Here is an 18,920-nt window from a genome sequence, read left to right as displayed (position 1 = left end):
TAGTGTCTGTAGATATGTAGTTACACACATGTAGTGTCTATAGACATGTAGTTACACACATAGTAGTACCTGTACACATATGTAGTGTCTGTAGACATGTAGTTACCCACATAGTAGTATCTGTAGACATGTAGTTACACACATAGTAGTATCTGTACACATATGTAGTGTCTGTAGACATGAAGTTACACACGTAGTAGTATCTGTAGACATGTAGTTACACACAGTAGTATCTGTACACATACGTAGTGTCTGTAGACATGTAGTTACACACATAGTAGTATCTGTACACATATGTAGCCTCTGTAGACATGTAGTTACACACATAGTAGTATCTGTACACAAAATTAGTATCTGTAGACATGTAGTTACACACATAGTAGTATCTGTACACATATGTAGTGTCCGTAGACATGCAGTTACACACATAGTAGTATCTGTACACATATGTAGTGTCTGTAGACATGTAGTTACAGACGTAGTATCTTTACACTTTTGTAGTGTCTGTAGACATGTAGTTACACACGGAGTAGTATCTGTAGACATGTAGTTACACACATAGTAGTATCTGTACACATATGTAGTCTCTGTAGACATGTAGTCACACACATAGTAGTATCTGTACACATATGTAGTCTCTTTAGACATGTAGTTACACACATAGTAGTATCTGTACACATATGTAGTGTCTGTAGACATGTAGTTACACACATAGTAGTATCTGTACACACATGTAGTCTCTGTAGACATAGTAGTATCTGTGCACATATGTAGTGGCTGTAGACATGTAGTTACACACATAGTAGTATCTGTACACATATGTAGTGTCTGTAGACATGTAGTTACACACATAGTAGTATCTTTACACATATGTAGTCTCTGTAGACATGTAGTTACACACATAGTAGTATCTGTACACACATGTAGTCTCTTTAGACATGTAGTTACACACATAGTCATATCTGTACACATATGAGGTGTCTGTAGACATGTAGTTACACATATATAGTATCTGTACACATATATAGTGTCTGTAGACATGTAGTTACACACATCGTAGTATCTGTATACATATGTAGTGTCTGTAGACATGTACTTACACATATATAGTGTCTGTATACATATGTAGTGTCTGTAGACATGTAGCTACACATATAGTAGTATCTGTACACACATGTAGTCTCTGTAGCCATGTAGTTACACACATAGTAGTATCTTTACACATATGTAGTCTCTGTAGACATGTAGTTACACACATAGTAGTATCTGTACACACATGTAGTCTCTGAAGACATGTAGTTACACATATAGTAGTATCTGTACACATATGTAGTGTCTGTAGACATGTAGTTACACACATAGTAGTATCTGTACACATGTGTAGTGTCTGTAGACATGTAGTTACACACATAGTAGTATCTGTACACATATGTAGTTACTGTAGACATGTAGTTACACACATAGTAGTATCTGTACACATATGTAGTGTCTGTAGACATGTAGTTACACACATAGTAGTATCTGTACACATATGTAGTGTCTGTAGACATGTAGTTACACACATAGTAGTATCTGTACACACATGTAGTCTCTGTAGACATAGTAGTATCTGTGCACATATGTAGTGGCTGTAGACATGTAGTTACACACATAGTAGTATCTGTACACATATGTAGTGTCTGTAGACATGTAGTTACACACATAGTAGTATCTTTACACATATGTAGTCTCTGTAGACATGTAGTTACACACATAGTAGTATCTGTACACACATGTAGTCTCTGTAGACATGTAGTTACACATATAGTAGTATCTGTACACATATGTAGTGTCTGTAGACATGTAGTTACACACATAGTAGTATCTGTACGCATATGTAGTGTCTGTAGACATGTAGTTACACACATAGTAGTATCTGTACACATATGTAGTGTCTGTAGACATGTTTATACACACATAGTAGTATCTGTACACATATGTGGTCTCTGTAGACATGTAGTTACACACATAGTAGTATCTGTACACACATGTAGTGGCTGTAGACATGTAGTTACACACATAGTAGTATCTGTACACATATGTAGTGTCTGTAGAAATGTAGTTACACACGTAGTAGTATCTATACACATATGTAGTGTCTGTAGACATGTGGTTACACACATAGTAGTATCTGTACACACATGTAGTCTCTGTAGACATGTAGTTAGACATATAGTAGTATCTGTACACATATGTAGTGTCTGTAGACATGTAGTTACACACATAGTAGTATCTGTACACATATGTAGTGTCTGTAGACATGTAGTTACACACATAGTAGTATCTGTACACACATGTAGTCTCTGTAGACATAGTAGTATCTGTGCACATATGTAGTGGCTGTAGACATGTAGTTACACACATAGTAGTATCTGTACACATATGTAGTGTCTGTAGACATGTAGTTACACACATAGTAGTATCTTTACACATATGTAGTCTCTGTAGACATGTAGTTACACACATAGTAGTATCTGTACACACATGTAGTCTCTGTAGACATGTAGTTACACATATAGTAGTATCTGTACACATATGTAGTGTCTGTAGACATGTAGTTACACACATAGTAGTATCTGTACGCATATGTAGTGTCTGTAGACATGTAGTTACACACATAGTAGTATCTGTACACATATGTAGTTTCTGTAGACATGTTTATACACACATAGTAGTATCTGTACACATATGTGGTCTCTGTAGACATGTAGTTACACACATAGTAGTATCTGTACACACATGTAGTGGCTGTAGACATGTAGTTACACACATAGTAGTATCTGTACACATATGTAGAGTCTGTAGACATGTAGTTACACACGTAGTAGTATCTATACACATATGTAGTGTCTGTAGACATGTAGTTACACACATAGTAGTATCTGTACACACATGTAGTCTCTGTAGACATGTAGTTAGACATATAGTAGTATCTGTACACATATGTAGTGTCTGTAGACATGTAGTTACACACATAGTAGTATCTATACACATATGTAGTCTCTGTAGACATGTAGTTACACACATAATAGTATCTGTACACATATGTAGTGTCTGTAGACATGTAGTTACACACATAGTAGTATCTGTACACACATGTAGTCTCTGTAGACAAGTAGTTAGACATATAGTAGTATCTGTACACATATGTAGTGTCTGTAGACATGTAGTTACACACGTAGTAGTATCTATACACATATGTAGTGTCTGTAGACATGTAGTTACACACATAGTAGTATCTGTACACACATGTAGTCTCTGTAGACATGTAGTTAGACATATAGTAGTATCTGTACACATATGTAGTGTCTGTAGACATGTAGTTACACACATAGTAGTATCTGTACACATATGTAGTCTCTGTAGACATGTAGTTACACACATAATAGTATCTGTACACATATGTAGTCTCTGTAGACATGTAGTTACACACATAGTAGTATCTGTACACACATGTAGTCTCTGTAGACATGTAGTTAGACATATAGTAGTATCTGTACACATATGTAGTCTCTGTAGACATGTAGCTACACACATAGTAGTATCTGTACACACATGTAGTCTCTGTAGACACGTAGTTACACACATAGTAGTATCTGTACACACATGTAGTCTCTGTAGACACGTAGTTACACACATAGTAGTATCTGTACACACATGTAGTCTCTGTAGACATGTAGTTACACACATAGTAGTATCTGTACACACATGTAGTGGCTGTAGACATGTAGTTACACACATGTAGTGTCTGTCTGCACGTATATCCCTTGTCTCCCCACAGCTGTATATGAGGACGGGGCTGCTCGCCGTCTGGCCCTGGTTGCTGCGGGCAGGTACACGTGCTGCCCTCTAGGGGGTGCACTACGAGGCCAGCCAGCCAGCTAGCCGGGGAGGGACGAGCGGTCAGACTGGGAGGGGACGGGGCTGGAGCGGCTGCCTCTCCTCCGCCTCCCTCAGTCACACAGGAGCCGGCCGGGAGGTGAGGAGGGACTGATGTGACTCCGGGGCGGCATGCTGTGGACTGGCCGGCGGCACCTGTCACTGCACTGAGGGGACCCTGGCGCTGCCCAGGTAGGAGGCTGCGGGGCATCCAGCTGCGGGGCATCCAGCTGCGGGCACACTGCTGCACCCCTACAGGTCACTGTCTTCCTTGTACTCCGCTCCGGGGGCTCCAGAAAGTAACCGCAGCTCTGGATTATGGGGTGTTTGCTTACTATGAACTTTTTACAAAGTTGCTTAAAACTTGGCTTCCTCTGTGGGGTGGGGGGCAGCAGATATCTTTGGGGTCAGCTGGTGTCTGCGGTGCTGGTTGGCACCATCAGGATGGACCCTGGTCTGTTTTCTGGACAAGCTGCTGATGGTGCTCTTGGCAGATTGGGATGGAGGACATCATGGCTGTTCCCTAGGGGGGGCAGCATAGATGCAAATAAACAGCACCCTCTCCTGCTAACGGGGCTGAGCTGCAATACCAGGCTCCACCCATGGACGAGAGGGGCGCTGTTCCTGGAATAAAGCAGCCGTGTTTTATTAAGGGCTTATTCACACTGTTTGTGAAAAACGGATCGATTCGATCTCGCTGTGTGTGCATGTTATGTGCATTGTTTTACATCCGTCTGTCATCAGTTTTTCACATGCTCTTAAAAAAAAAAAAAAAAAATGCTAGGTGGCGCAATTCATGTATTTTTTTTTTCACTGTCTCCTGGCAATATGCATAAAAATGTATTGCGCACATTTGTAACTTCCGTCTGTATTCGTGCTCCCATAGACTTTTAATGGGCAATTTTTGATCTGTGGTTACTGACCAAAATACGTCGCACTGCCACTTTATTTTATTTTTGTTTACACGCATCATCGGACCGCATAAAAACATGTTGGAATATTGGAATTCACCCATTTAATGGGTTCGCTTGCTGTCTGTATTCAGGCAGTATAAAATATGGACAGAAAATACGCCTCTATCATCCTATTTAAAGGGGGATTCTCCAAAAACTAACTTAAAACCTTTAACAGGTGATAAGTATTTGGGGGACCCCCTTTGATCATGAGATGGGGATGGTGGTGGTGGGGGGTTCATGCCAGTATAAACGAGCTGATCAGACCTCAAACGAGCGTTGGCTCATTCCCTGGCTGACCCTAGGCCCTCTTACATGCTTGTTGAGAGGAACCCATGTAAACGGACATGTATACTACGTGGCCGCAGGTACGCACACCTGGCGGCATCCATATCTGCTTGGTGAGTTTCCGTTGACGCGAGGATGAAGATAAGATGTCTAGAACTACTTCACAGTAATGTAGATAAAGACGTTGAACGACATTGCGCCATGCGGATGAACAGCGCAGTTTTTAGCACAGAGTATATACGAACATGTATTCCGGCCCTCGCTTTGTTCCCGAGGCCATTGTCCTGAAGAGACAGGAAAGGAACTTCCCCGAATGTTTCCACAAAGTGGATGAGGAGAGTTCACTAGAATGTCGCTGTGTACCTGAAGACTTCCTGCACCCTTGGCGAATGTACACGGACGAGTGCGATCAGTCTGAGAAACACGGGCCGATGTCACACTTGTGAACCAGCGATGATTATTTTTTTGTTCTTGCGATGCGTTATTTGGGAGAAACCCATTGTTGCACATTTTATTTTCACATGCATGAAAAAAATTGCATGTTTTAGTAGTAAAAATGGGATTGCACTCACGAAACTCACATTCGTGCGATGCGCGAATCGAACAGAAATAGGACATGCTTCGATTTTTCTATCACAGGCACAAAATACCTGCACACAGCGGCAGCTCAATAGGCTTAATAGCCATTTAAATCAGGGTGGGTGATTGTCCCACCCATATGAATTAGCGGTGCTTGACAAATACACACAGTATTATGCGTGTGCGCAAATTATCCTTGTTCACTGCGCAAAAAGTTTGCAGGAGTGAGCGTATCTTGCAAGGCCGGGCTCACATGGCCCGCAGCAGATTTCAGCTGTGACCCTGCGCACGTCTGTGCAATTTACTGTGCATGACCATGTACTCGCGCAGGCGATCATGCCAAGTACACTTTTTTTTTTCTTTTTGTTTATATTGCCTGCGCCATTGCTTAGTGATGATGCGGATACCCGCCGCCATAGAGAACTATGTCGCGGATATCCGCGGTAAAATAGGACATGCTGAGTTCTATTTTCTGCAAGCGTTTTATGCAATCCCAACCCGTACATGTGAGCAGAACTGCCTGATCCTATACATGTGATTGATCCGCAGATCAAATGCGAGCAAGATCCGCAATTCCCATCCGGTCGTGTGAGATCAGCCAAAGGGTGGCTTTACGCAGGGAAGCTATCGGCCGAAAAATCATCCATCAATGGTTGTTTTGTGTAAACGTGGGACCTGGCGGTACTGAGTGAGAAGTTGCTCATTAGTCGCTAGTTGCTGAGTTTCAGCTCACTGAAGCGCAACGACCAGTTGAGCGACTTCTCACTCTGCGTAAACAGGCAGTCGTTCATCTTTGTGTAACTGCCTGTTCACAGTGACTGGAGGTGGCAGGTTGGAAGAGATCTTCAGCGCGTTCCGCTCCATTCCCTGAACGCCCAGGAGTGATAAGTCTTTGGACAACTGTCTAGCACTTATGCACCTGACAGTTGTCCCAGGTGAAGCCACCCTAGGACCCTCATCCAAACCCTTAAAAATAACCCCCTACACCTACAGAGAGGCAACCCCCCCCCCAGGTCTCCACTGGTCCCAGCTTCAGAGATGCTGAAATGTGTCACTTATCGCTCCCGACAGCATGTTTTACCTACTACCAGTCTGCTTTACACTACCCCAGCAGCCACCTGGCATTGTGCACACTGATCTCAGGCTTGTGTGCAGCTCCGTAACCCGATACATAAGACCTCAGCTATTTCTTTTGGTGATGTGTCAGCTTTAGCAGGCAGAAACTTGTTAGTGAGTTGTTGTGAATGGTGGCATCCCAAAAAAGGCCTCAACCTCTTGTATTGATGAATTTTGCTTCAAACATTGGCCTCAGTTTTTGCAGGTTTCTCCTTTTTTTTTGACTGTCAGAATATATGCTCCACACCTGTGGGTGACGGATGTCGCTGTATGACTGCGTAGTTCTATATTTTGGACCGTTCCTTTGGAAGTATAGAGGGAGTTCCAGTTGAACCTTCCAGGTTTTATCTGTTTGCAGAGCAGAAATGATCAAGCAATGTGGTAGCAAATTCCCACCCCTCGGCGCTGGCGGTACGTTGGATTGTCTTGATGCTTGGCAAATGGATTTCCCCAGACCTCTTTGAGACCGCTTTCTCAAAGGAAACCCTTCGACATGCTCCCGCAGACTGTTGGAGGACACTTCCAGTCTTGAGAACGTCTGGAACCACACCTTAAAGGGGTTATCCGGGGACATAGTATTCTGTAGAACCTGGCTCAGCCTGCAGTAGTAAAATAGAATTCATACTCAACGCTCTCTCCCGCCGCTGCTGGTCTTCACTACCGGGAGCAGAGAGCCGGCAATGATGCCGCCGACAAAAGGTTCATGTGACCGTTGTACCAATCACCGATTCCCTTCAGCTGGCGAATAGCTGTGTAGCGCTCACATGACAGCTTGTGTCATCGTTTCCCTTCAGCTGGCGAATAGCTGTGTAGCGCTCACATGACCACTTGTTGTGTCATCAGTATCTGATTGTTGGGGGTCCATCACTTCAAATCCGCGCTGTTCAGTTGATTGAAGGGGCTATGGCGCACCCGTGAGCGCTGTAGCCTCTTCAGTGATTTATAGCTGAGCACGATTTTCCTACTCAGAATGCCATATTATATAAGGTCTTCTGACTACTACAGGTCTGTCGCACTGAAGTGAATGGACAACGCTGCAGTAGTCACAATAACTACAAGTAATACAGCGGTCAGAGTACAAACATGATTGCGCTCAGATGTAAACATGGGAGAGGAGTCAGCTGATCAGTGTGGATTCCGAGCGATGGACCCCACCCACCAATTTTTAAAGGTCCAATAACGTCTTAAAGGGGTATTCCAGTGATTCAAAGTAAGTTATATGCTACATCAGGTGATAACATGTAATGTAATGTAATATAATAGAATAACTTTTTATACAAAGCAGCAGAGATATTCCTCTACCGGTGCTCTCCGGCCATTTAGTTCTCCATTGGTATCCGATGGTTACGACCTTTAGGCTCCACTGGTTTACTGGTCAGGCATGCTCAGTGCCTTCCAATTCTGTAATGTCTATAGTATGTACACAGTTATGAATGCCCATTCGTCAATAATTAGCAATGGGGCATTGTGGGAGATATAGTTTTTGTCCTCCCGGCAGCCATCTGACTCTGGATGGAAAGCAGTGGTGGTGCAGGTTGGCAAAAAAGTACTGGAGTTCAGTTTGATGATTTAGATGGTATTTGGCATAATGCCAATAGGTGGAAATGTTAGATAGTGTAAAATTGTAAATTTTGCCCAGTCTCCAGAATACCCCTTGAAATCCAAAAAGCTGCACGATATAACTATATCCAACCTACAGACAGGGCTGTGGAGTTGTAAGCCAAACCTCCGACTCAATTTTCCCAGACTTTGACTCCCTCATATATGACTCGTGTTTTCTTTCAACTATAAGCCTTGAAAAGGCAGAATAAAGCCCCATTTACATGCAAAGATTATTGCTCAAAATTCATTTAAAAGATAGAGAGATTGACAGTTTGAGCGATCATTTTGCATAAGCTGCTAATGGGCACTAATGCTATTAGCAGCTTATTACCGTTATTTGCATGTAAATGAGTCTCTCGTCCCTGTATGCAGAGTACAGCAGGTGGTCTGTTCTTGGCATACAGCCCCTTTGTTTCTCCACAGGACTGCAGCTGTATATAATGTTATCAGCACTCCCATGGAGAATCCAGTGTGCGGTCTCTATCAGCTGCCCAGCCGAATGATTGATTTTAAACTCAACTAAAAATCATCATTTGTCTGAAAAGCAAACAATGGTAGCATTTACACGCAACGATTATCACTCAAAAGCCCTCATTTGAGCGATATTGTGTGTAAGTGGGGCTTAAGGTTACTTAGTCAATGACTGATTTTCTATTACTGTTTTCACACTTTAGTTATCAATTAGAGATAAGCGAGCACCCAAATGCTCGGGTCCGCATTCTTTGAGTTGAGCTTTTCGTAAAATTTGAGAGCTCTACTCGGGTAACGAAGCCCATTGACTACAATAGGAGACTCAAGCATTTTTGTATGTGGGACGCCGGGTGCCGAGCTTTTTTTTTTTCTTCTTGGTTCTCCCTCTCCCAACAAAAAATTTGCCATTGACGCACGCTGCGGCGGGGAGGGGCCAAAACAGGCCATCACAGCAGGGAGGAGCCAAAAACTGGGGCGGGGTCAAACTCGGCTTGATGCTCGTTCGAGTATTGAGCACCATCGAGTACGCTAATACTCAAACGAGCATCAAGCTCGGCAGAGTACGTTCGCTCGACTCTAATATCAATGTTTTTGATGAATAGGTGCTTAGATGAATAGAAAAAAAATATATATAGTTAGTTATAGAGCCAGTAACTTAGTATGTAAGGCCGAAAAAACACATGTCCATCCAGTTCTGCCTATTACACAGAAATAGAGAGATTGATTCAAAATTTAAAACTTTTCTAAATTCCTATGAAAGGAAATATGCAACAAATTCTGCATTGAATTAAAGTGGTTTTCTGCGGAAAATACTATTGATGGGCTATCCTCAGGATAAGTCATCAATAGTTGATTGGCTGGGGTCCAATGCTTGAGACCCTGACAAATAAGCTAATTGTACCATATTTATTTATATATATATATAATGCTGGAGCCGCTGCATTTCTTCTGACTGCACCAACGTAGGACTTGACCTCCGACTCGGACTCCACAGCTCTACCTACAGAACAGGCACCAACCATCTAGTAATACCTCTCTATTGAATTAATCCCAAACGAGTATAAATGAGCACAGATGTCCTATGTTTTATTGTGGTACTTATTATCGATTGTGATTAGTTCAATTACAGTTTTATGTGCCGGTTCTATACAATGCCATACGTTGGGAAATAGACCTGAGAAATGTCAATGGCAAAAAGCAAGCTGGGAACAGAACCTTGGCATGTGGCATGAAGCGACCTGTAGCTGGTAGTGGTGGGACCTGGCCGGATGTGTTGGGGTCTCCTCCGGTTCTCTGACCTCCAGAACAGTGTACAACGACATATTCGCCGTGTTCTCTCCTGGAAACGGCTTTCTTACAAACCCCGTAGAGTGACACAATGTGGCGGGTTGGAAGTGTCTAGTTGTCATGGTAGAGTCCTATCTTATTTGCCATCTTTATCTGTTTGCTGGCACTATAATGACATGGAGGCGGTCTGTGTCCACAACGCCGTGAGTGCTCTTCCATTATTCTTTTAGTTTCTAGAGATTTAGTAACCTTTGATTGTTGGACAAGGTCAAGCGCCTATTGGCCAGGGTCACTGTGTGTTAAATAAGCTTTTATCTTCTGCTTCATGGATATTATTCGGCTGTGTTCACACTTGCATTAGGGCTTTCTGTCTCTGTCTCATTTTGGGCTGCCTTCACATCTGTGTTGGAATCAAGGTTCGGAGGTGCCATTGCAGATCTGGCACAAAATACCGGAAAAGTGCTGCATTCCGGGCAGCTCAGAAACTGAACGGACCCATTCTAGTCAATGCGGTCTTGGCGCTGTTTTGGTTCTGTCATACAACGGACCTGATTGGTCAGGGGATACCCATTTCCTGATCCACAATTAGAGCAGGCAAAAGTGAAAGGCAGCTTTAAGCATTTCCGTTTTCCCCCCCACTGGTTTCAATAGGTTTAAAAAAAAAAAAAAAAAAAAAACAATAAAAAAAAAATCAAACTTTTCTGTTTCAGTTAGTATTTAAAGCACCCCCCCCCCCAGAATAAATAGCGCTGCAGACTGCACTATGGTACTTGTTCTGTTAAATCAGAAACAGAACAGAAGCAAACTGAGCTTTCCATGTTTTTTTTTTTTTTTTTTTGAAAATCCATTGAAACAATGGGAAGAAACAAACATTTAATTCTATTTTGATTATGTTTCTCTTCTCCGCAAATGGAGCAAAGAAATGTAACGGCGAAACGCAAGCATGACCAGAGCCTTAGATAATTGCCTTACATGCTGGACTTGTTTGCTGTAGCAAAGAGGAATAATTGCACGATTGCTAAGAAATTAAAGGGGTTGTCCCGCGGCAGCAAGTGGGTCTATACACTTCTGTATGGCCATATTAATGCACTTTGTAATATACATCGTGCATTAATTATGAGCCATACAGAAGTTATTCACTTACCTGCTCCGTTGCTAGCGTCCTCGTTTCCATGGAGCCGTCTAATTTTCAGCGTCTAATTGCCAGATTAGACGCGCTTGCGCAGTCCGGGTCTTCTTCTTTTCTGAATTGGGCCGCTCGTGCCGGAGAGCGACTCCTTGTAGCTCCGCCCCGTCACGTGCCGATTCCAGCCAATCAGGAGGCTGGAATCGGCAATGGACCGCACAGAAGCCCTGCGGTCCACCGAGGGAGAAGATCCCGGTGGCCATCTTCAGCAGGTAAGTAAGAAGTCACCGGAGCGCGGGGATTCAGGTAAGCGCTGTCCGGTGTTCTTGTTTAACCCCTGCATCGGGATTGTCTCGCGCCGAACGGGGGGGGGGGGGGGGGCTGTTGAAAAAAAACAAAAAACGTTTCGGCGCGGGACAACCCCTTTAAATTCTTGCACCTTTTATGTTTATAATATTGTATTTTCAACATACACCATATTATAGAGGCTAAAGATAAAGTTAGGGTCTGTTCAGGGTTTCCATCTCTGCTCTGTTTTTGGAGGAGAGCAATAGGGTTTCAAGAAAAAAACTTTTTTTAAATTTTTTTTTATAAAATCCAAGAGGAAAAGAAAAGATCCGATTGTTGTGTTCTGGTTTCTCTCCTCAAAAAAATGGAGCAGAGAGACAGAAACCCTGAGGTGAGCCTTAACCCCTTAGTGACGGCCCCATTGCCTTTTTACGTCCTAGCTAAGTGGGCTTTAGTCCTAGAGGAAGTAAAAACATGCATCCTCTTTGGATTAAAGCCCTCTTTGGAGGTGAAAATACTCACCCCGGGTCCTCCGCGATGTCCTGGTGTTCCGGGACCTGAAGTCCCCTTCTGCGCATGCAGAGGGGCTCAGGCCCTGGGAAATTTAAAATCCACAGGGACATGATCGCTGTTATCCAATGGATAATAAGTGATCATTTAAAGTAAAAAAAAGTTTAAAAAGCTTACGTTTCATCTCCCCTCACGGATCATATCTGTGAGAGAGGATGAAATTACCTACCTAAGGCCCCCGGATTTATCTGTGGACCTTACCACCGCTTCTGCACACGCGCCCGTCGCCAAAACGGCAGAGGCATGTGCAAAAGCCGTGGATTGTAGGGTTATTTAAAATCTCCCTGCTCTTGGCTACAAAACTTAGCCGAGAGCCTGGAGCTTTCACGGGCGGCCGCGTTGAGCAGTTCCTGGTCACATGATCGCTTTTATCCAATGGATAATGGCGATCACGTAAAAGTAAAAAAAAAAGTTGAAGTTTCATCTCCCCTCACTGATGCCATTGGTGAGAGGAGATGAAACGTTTTACTGTAGATCTCCGCATTTGAACCCCGACGCGTTCCTGCTCTGTGGACCTTCCCAAAATTCTGCGCATGCGACCGCCGGCAAAATGCCGGACACATGCGCAGGAGGTGGGGAGCCCAGGAAACTTAAAATTTACTTGCTCCCGGCGACCAACGGTCATTGAGAGCCTGGAGCAGTGAGCGGTCCCCGGTTACATGATAAAAAGGTAGCGATCTACCTTAGGCCGGTCTCACATGACCGGATAGGAATTACGGATCCCGCATGCGTCTGAGCCATGGTAATACGCAAATCAATTGCATTGGATTACACAATTCCGCTCACATTAGTGGGTTGGAATTACGTAATCCGCTCACAGAAAACAACGCAACAGGTTCTATTTTACCGCAGATATCCGCAGCATAGAACCTATTGTGCTTCATGGTTGCAGATATACCCGCAGCCCATACGTAACTACATTGTGTACGGGCTGCGGGTACCTGTGTCATCGCTAAGCAACGGCACTGGGAATACAAATAAAAGGTGTACTGCGTATGACCGCCTGTGTGAGTACGCAGTTATGCGCAGTACATTACGCGTCCGTATGCAGCGCTACGGCCGGCTCACAGCTGGGATCCGCTGCGGGCCTCTGCAAGCGGATTCCACCTACGGCCGTGTGAGCCCGGCGTTATTCAGACCGCTACCTGTAATACGTATTTTACAAGAAGCCCCGGGAACGCTCGCCTTCATGCAGTTTCAGGAGCACCTTGTTGAGCGCCTTCTGTGTGAGACCTCGGCAAGTTTTCGAAGACTCACAGAACGCCACTTTTTACATCCCGCCCCTGAGGTCAAAAATTCCCCCCCAAAAAGGATGAGAGGAGGGGGGATACCCGATTTTATTGCCCCACGTGCCCATCCCAACCAGGCCCCCGTAATTACCCGTGTCTTCGAAAAAACCCACACAGTTTACATTATTACTTTTATCTAAGATTTGCGGGAGGCCAAAAAGGGGACAGAGTGTGTGGGGGAGGAGGGGGGGCTTATTTTTAGGGAGTCAATTTTTTTTTTTCCCGCACAAGTGTGCAATGGGTTTTGGAATTTATTCAGTTGTGCCCTGCAATCCAGCGGGTGTTCCCTCCATTACAGGCCTAGCCATGTGTCCTGTAAGTAGATTAGGGCCACAAGGGGTATGTTTTTGAACACGGGACAAATGGGGGTATGCATTTTGGGGTGAACGTCTTCATTCCTATGTACATTGTACAAAAAAAATGTTTTTAAATTGACATAATTGCCAAAAAAATGAAAATCGTAATTTTTTCCTTCTGCTTTGCTTAGATTCATTCAAATACTATGGGGTCAAAATATACAATACACCCCTAGATGAACTCGTTAAGGGGTCTAGTTTTCAAAGTGGGTTCATTTGTTGGGGTTCATTATCATTTTGGCTGCTCAATGGCTCTATAAGTGGGCAATTGGGCCTGAAATTAATTCAGTTGTACCCTAAAATCCAACGGGTGTTCCTTACATTATAGGCCTAGCCATGTGTCTTGTAAGTAGATTAGGGCCACAATGGGTATGTTTGTGAATACGGCACAAACAGGGGTATCTATTTTAGGGTGAAAGTCGTCTTTTATATGTGTGCTGTACAACAAAACCCTGTTTTTAAATTGACACAATTGCCAAAAAAATGAAAATTATAATTTTTTCCTACTGCTTTGCTTACATTTATTCAAAAATTGTAAGGTAAAAAATTTCATTACACCCCTAGATAGATTCGTTAAGGGGTCTAGTTTTCTAAATGGGGTCATTTGTGGTGGTTTTCTATAGTTTTGGCCGCTCGAGCTCTACAAGTATGCTATGGGGCATAAAAGGTCTTCAAGCAAAATCTATGTTCTGAAAGCCACCAATTACTCCTTTAGTTTTGGGCCCCATTGTGCATAGACACATAATCTTAGGGCCACAATGGGTATATTTCTAAACACAGGACAAACGGGTATCCATTTTGGGGTGTCAATCCTCATTTTTATGTGCACTACCGGTATAGAAAAAAATGTCTTTAAAATGACATATTTGCAAAATATGAAATTTTATTTTTTCTCCTCTAAATTGCATTAATTCCTAAAAAAAAAACAGAGGTCAAAATACTCATGACACCCCTCAGTGAAATATATAAAGGGGTGTAGTTTTTAAAATGGGGTCACTATGCCATCGCCCCTCTCCCCTCCCAGGCTCACCTCTGCTCTCCTTCCCGCTCGTTCTTTGCAATGGGAAGGGGTGGGACAGGGCAGAGCTAAGCGCCGTCCAGCCCGCCTCCTCCCATTGCTGCCTGTGGACAAGGGGTGGGGAGGGGTTGAGCCTAGCTCTGCCCCTATCCTGCCCCTTTTCCATAGACATCAATGGGAAGGGGGCGGTGCTTAGCTCCGCCCTGTCCCGGCCCTCCCATTGCAAAGAACGTGCAGGGAGAAGAGCAGAGGGAGGGAGTTTAGCAGCCACGCTGCTAAGATCCCTCCCACCTGCGGCTGCTGCCATAGGCTTCCATGGCCCTGACGAAATACGCCGGGCGCTATTGTGGCCTGGCCAGGTGCTTTCACGTTTTAGGAATATAGCCATGTTATCTGATGGATTGGAATCCAATGCATCAGATCACAGCATATATCGGCCGGGCTGATATACGCTCGTGGGAATAAAGCCTTAGGCCCCCTGTCCCCGGCAGTGATTTCGCCGGCGGTAAATCGCCGGCGAATTACGTGTTGCTATGGAAAGCACCGGCCCTGTGTCCACGAGCAGAGAATCATTACAATTCTCCGCTCGCGGCCGGCAATTTGCAGCATGCTGCGAATTGCCCCGATTATCCGTGGTCAGCCTATCTGTCAGATAGGCTGACCTGCGGAGTACCGTCTGCGGGCTCCCGCGGCTGAGATTCACCGCGGGATACCGCAATGCCCGCCGACAGGGGGCCGTAGGCTGAGTTCGTACTAGCATTTTTTTTCTATGGAAATGTATGAATGAATACTGATTGCCTGCATTTTTTTTTACTCCCATTGACTAGAATGTAAAAAAATCTTTTGTTGGTTTTTTTTTTTTTTTTTAACTGGAAACAAAAGCCCAGCAGTCTACCCGTATGCTCCAGTATAAGAAATGGAATGGAGAAAGAAAAATGAAACTCAAGGTCTTTAGTTTCAGTGCTTTTCTTTGGTCAGGAAAACAAATATTTTCGTTCCGTTTTGCTGCTCCCGCAATTGAACAGCTAGATAGAAAGCGAAAATTCATGTGAGAAATGCCTCCTTCATAAAGTTGTGTGAAAAAAAACTTAAAAGTTTAAAACCTACAAAACAAACACAACTTCATTCACTGAAAGTCAGAAAGCCATCAGTACCTTCTGTGCTACTTGCATGACACACCACACTCTATCCCCTCGGTTGTCAGATTAGCCCACAGGATGAACGTGCGGTCAGTCAGCCTCTTAAAAGGCCAGCATGCGCACCTAGCTATTCCATCCCCAACTAATCCAGACCCTTCACTTGTTGTTTAAGGTTCTTTTCCCCACTGGAAGATGCCTAAGCAATTGTTTCTGTGTGTTCCTGCAAAGGTGTTGATTCCTGCCTGTGCCAGTTCACCCAGCTTTCCCTTCTTCACTTGTCCTGACCTTGCTGGTTATTTCACCATGATTTATCTAATTGCCACTTTCCTTACTCCTTTATTATCTCTCCATTTATGGAAGAACTCTTCCTGTCTTGATCTCGGCCTGTGTAATCAACTTCATCTCTGTCTGTCCCTCTGGCACTGTACTGTGGTATTTCTAATCTATCTGGGTTATCTCCCTCTGCACTCAGACTAATCTTGGGGTAACAGTCTAGGGGGCCCCTGAAGCAAAGAACTGCCCCTGCGTGAAGGGAACCCCTAGGTACTGCTCTCAGGAGTAGTCCAAAGTCAAATCTGTTGCATGGTTTCGTCCTCAGCCATCGTGTAATACCTAGCACTTGGAATTGAGGGGCTGCAACAATGTTTCACCCAACATCATCTGCCACATTGTAATGTACAAGCCGGAGGTGGTTGCTGATTCTCGCTTTCCTCCTAGTCGGGAGTTGTGTGGTTTCTGCAGCTCTGTAGAGTTCCTGTGATCTCACACGCTTGGATCGCTGTGATCTACGAGATTATATATCACCCTGCTGTAATCCAGATGAGTAGAAGGAGCCATTGAGATGAACGGATGTCCCAACACTTCGCTACACGCTGGATTACACATTAGCATTGACAGAAGAGCAGTCCGCAGGTGCAGCGCCGGCCGTCATCACACATAGGAGCTCCTCTCAGGGTGGAATTTCTCTCGTTTCTCTACATTACGGATTGTCTGTAGAAACGCCTTTCTGCTTATTACTTTTGGTTCCTGTAAAAAGTGTTTTTTATAACTCTTGTTCTATTTCTGTTCTGATAGGAAGCTGAGGACAATATAGATGTGTTTATTTTCCCGTGTGATTGTGCGTATTTATGGGGGTTGTTCTTTTTGAAGGGGCGTGCCTGACATGCATATTAGACCGGGCTCACACAAGCGTCATTTAATTATGTATTCCACATGAAATGCATGTACCCATAATACACGGTGAGTGAATTCAATGAAAGTACATTGATTTTCATTGACCCACTGACACTTGCGTATATTCCTAACGGCATCAGAAAGCCACACATTTAGCACGGATTTCTGCTGTGGTTTTTTTATGTATGCTGCTGTGAGCCGCACATGGGCTTCTGCATTCAATGGGGCTGAACTGCATGCGGACAACCTGACGTGGAATCCAAGGCAAAAAAGGGCATGTTACTTCTTTTCTACCATGTGGTTTTTAAATCTGTCTAGAAAGATCTGTGTCGTATGGACTATGGCATAGATTCCCATCCAAATGAAGCTGTTACCTCTAGAGATGAGCAAATATACTCGTTTCGAGTAATTACTCGATCGAGCACTGCGATTTTCGAGTACTTCCGTACTCGGGTGAAAAGATTCGGGGGGCGGGGGGAGGCGTGGCGGAGCGGGGGGTAGCAGCGGGGAACAGGGGGGAGCCCTGTCTCTCTCTCCCTCTCCCCGCTGCAACCCACCACTCACCCACTTCGCCCCCCGAATCTTTTCGCCCGAGTACGGAAGTACTCGAAAATCGCGGCGCTCGGGCGAAAAAGGGGCGTGGCAGAGTGGGTTCGCTCATCTGTAGTTACCACCTAAAGGCCCATTTAGGCACAACGATTATCGCTCAAAAGATGTCTTTGGAGCGATAATCGTTGTGTGCATTTACAGTGCAAGGTGATTGCTCAAATGTTGAGCGATCACTTTGCGCTCTGAGCGGGGCATGCAGAAGACAAGTAAGGCTGCTTGTCTTCTGCATCCAGCTGTTCTCTGCTCGGAGCGCCCAGCTGTTATACAGCCGAGCGCTCCGAGGGAAGGATGCAGAACACCACTGGACAGCGGTGTTCTTCATACCCCAGCTGTGTTCAGGGAGCAGGATACAGCTGAAACAATAGTATCAGCTGTATCCCGCTGTGAATCCCTGATGAGGCTCATTGTTGTCTTTCAGCATGCTAAAAGACGGTGATGAGCGACGGCTTAATGAAAACTCCACGATGTCCGTGCAGTTACACACAACGATTATTGCTCAAAAGACTGCTTTTGAGCGATAATCGTTATGTCTAAATGGGCCTTTAGTACCGAAGCCTGATTGTGCCTTAATGACCAACTAATTTATATCTTTCACTATTTCATTCCCAGAGGCATAACTTTTTACATTTCTCCATCAGCATAGTCGTATGAGGGCTTGTTTTTTTGCAGGACAACTTGTATTTTTTAATGCCATAATTCTGGGATGCATATAATGTATTGCATAACTTTTTTCCCCTATTGTTTTTTTTGGATTTCACTTTTATGGCAGTCAGCATATAGAATAAATAAATGTGATAACCTTATTCTCAGGGTCAGCACAATCTATATAGGCATTACTTTTCACTGTAATCTTGCTTGTGTTGATAATGACTGCTGAAAAGTTTTCCCTACAGAACAGAAAGTGTCAGACTATCATTAGGGCTTCTTCCCACGGACGGATTTCCGCCGCGAAATCTGCTGCGTTGCCCGCAGCTATTAGGTTTTATTGAACCTAATAGCTCAATGCTCACGGTGCGGAATTCCACCGCGGAATTCCGCACCGTGAAATCACCCGACCTCACCCGCGGCATGTTCTATTTGCCGCAGGTGTACGCGCGGACGGCTTCCATTGCAGTCAATGGAAGCCGTCCGTCATGCT

General features: G+C 44.2%; 1 protein-coding gene across 4 annotated transcripts in view; it reads left to right on the top strand.

The window, feature by feature from the left end:
* Positions 1-18,920, top strand: part of ARHGEF28 (Rho guanine nucleotide exchange factor 28) — a 205,320-nt gene that overhangs the window by 6,168 nt on the left and 180,232 nt on the right. For 3 of the 4 annotated variants that reach the window (XM_066602905.1, XM_066602906.1, XM_066602903.1), the window contains exon 1: positions 3,998-4,110. The exons of the other annotated variant lie outside the window; for it this stretch is intronic. The gene's annotated coding sequence lies outside the window, so the exon portion shown is untranslated. Of the gene's footprint in view, positions 1-3,997; positions 4,111-18,920 lie in introns of those variants that run through there. 4 annotated transcript variants of the gene reach the window in all.

This window comes from Eleutherodactylus coqui, chromosome 5 (genome assembly GCF_035609145.1).
Source record: "Eleutherodactylus coqui strain aEleCoq1 chromosome 5, aEleCoq1.hap1, whole genome shotgun sequence".
Taxonomy (NCBI): Eukaryota; Metazoa; Chordata; class Amphibia; order Anura; family Eleutherodactylidae; genus Eleutherodactylus; species Eleutherodactylus coqui.
Note: the sequence above shows the minus strand (reverse complement) of the source record. Positions and strands in the feature narration are given on the sequence as shown.